Source organism: Patella vulgata, chromosome 4 (assembly GCF_932274485.2).
Source record: "Patella vulgata chromosome 4, xgPatVulg1.2, whole genome shotgun sequence".
In the NCBI taxonomy this organism is placed as follows: domain Eukaryota; kingdom Metazoa; phylum Mollusca; class Gastropoda; family Patellidae; genus Patella; species Patella vulgata.
This window is the reverse complement of record NC_065882.2, coordinates 44041510-44043746: the sequence shown is the minus strand read 5'-3', so window position 1 is coordinate 44043746 and position 2237 is coordinate 44041510.

Sequence of the window (2237 nt, the reverse complement as noted above, 5' to 3'; positions counted from 1 at the left end):
CGAAGTTTAGTGTTTTCGACAATTTAGGACTTTAAATGTCGGTCAATTAGCTTAGTAGACAGATGGCTTAAGTTTAATATTGGTTCCCCCTTGTCAGTGATGCAGGACAGAGGGCTTGGCAAGGATAGTTGTTCAGATGGTTCTGTGCATGCATTGACGTGCACGTAAAAGATCCCTCGATAGTTTGAATTTGATACAAGGGTAGGCTGTAGTGCCACTGTCTGAACAAAATGTTCCTCATAGCACACTGTATGGTGTATGCCTGTGATCAAGGGCCATAACTCTGGCAGTAATTATTGGAAATTGTTGAAAATCAGTAGGCTTCTTCTTCTCATGACCTTTAACACTGTGTATAAATTTAAAGTCAATCGGATATTAACTTAAGCCCCTAGAGCGTCCACAAGATTTTACAAAGTGATCAAGGGCCATAACTCTGGCAGTAATTATCGGAAATTGTTGAAAATCAATAGGATTTTCCGTCTCATGACCTGAAACACTATGTATAAATATCAATTGGTTATTAACTTCAGACTCTAGAGCATCCACAAGATTTTTCAAAGGGATCAAGGGCCATAACTTTGGCATTAATTATTGGAAATCGGTGAAAATCAATAGGCTTTTTCATCTTATGACCTTAAACACTGTGTATAAATTTAAAGTCAATCCGATATTAACTTTAGCGTCTAAAGCGTCCACAAGATTTTTCAAAGTGATCAAAGGCCAGGCAGTAAATATCGGAAATTGGTGAAAATCAATAGGCTTCTTTGTCTCATGACCTTAAACACTGTGTATAAATTTAAAGTAAATTGGATGTTAACTTTAGCCTTCAGAGCGTCCACGTCCACAAGCAATTTCAATGTGGGCGCATAAAAAGGCATGCAAGAGCTAAATCTGCCTATTGCAGATCTTTCTTTAGGGCTGAAATGTTATAAATTAGGCATTTATTAAGAAAACAAAACCATAACCAACTCTCGATGGCATCGGATTGAGATTTTAACTAGATTAGAACCGTTCGCCATTTGAAATTTAATATAACCAGCGGCTGCCGGGCAGGATATGCCCACATTTTGCAAGAGATGGATAGAGAACAAGCTAATCAAAAAGCGATTTTTCGTACAATCAAGGGCCATAATTCAGGAAGTTACGATCCGATATGCACAAATATCAACAGGAACCAAGATCATTTGGTTATTATAAAGATATATTTCAAGTTTCATCAAAATCGGATCAACATTGTGACTTCAATCGGATATTAACTTTAGCCTCACCGGACCGACACAGTATACGACCAATCTGGGCTATAAAAATTGTGACCTCTATAGGGTCCACAAGCTAAAAATGCAATTTTTCATACAATCAGGGGCCATAATCCATGAAGTTACGTTTCGATACATGCCAACATCGAAAGGAACCGAGAACTTGGGGAGATAAACTTATATTTCAAGGTTTGTTGAATGTCCGGACGTTCAGAGACGACGACAATATACGTCCACATGAAAATGTGGGCCTATAAAACGGGAGTCAAATCAAACATAATCTCCCAAATGTCTGATTTGTAAAACAAATGTCGAAATATGGAAACAAATGAAGAAATAGAAATGAAATGAAATGAAATGGAGTTTAACGTCCTACTGTTCTGCTCCTAAACTGGGCTAATGAAGACAGGCATACGCCATACAGTGTGCTATGAGAGAAATTTTGCCTGGGAAGCGGCTCTACGGCCTACTCTTATATCAAATTCCAAATGCGAAGGGATCTTTTACGTGCACGCCAATATGTACACAGGGCCTCGGTTTTTCGTCCCATCCGAACAGCAAGACAGCTGTCTTTGTCAGGCCCTCCGTCCTGGTCACTGAAAAGGGGAAACCACGCCAGAAAATCTGGAGAGGGATAGATGGGGTTTAACATCCACTCGACACAAACTAGGTAATTTCTGGACTAACATATGGTTTAATTTTATTTCAATAATTCGCTTGCGCGTAGGGGTCTTTAGCAATGGGAGGAAACCGGAGGACCCAGAGAAAGCCCACAAGGTTGGACAGGCAAGTCTACTCCTTGTCATATACATCCGGGAAACCGAAATCCCGCCAGTTGACTCAATGACAGACCAAATGAAGAAATAAGAATTAAGGACTATGAATTAAAAACACTGAATAAAGAGCTGTTTGGAATTCCATACCATATGAAAACGTTTCATAGATTATTCTTTCCACTGGTGTTTTGCTAATGTCCAGTGT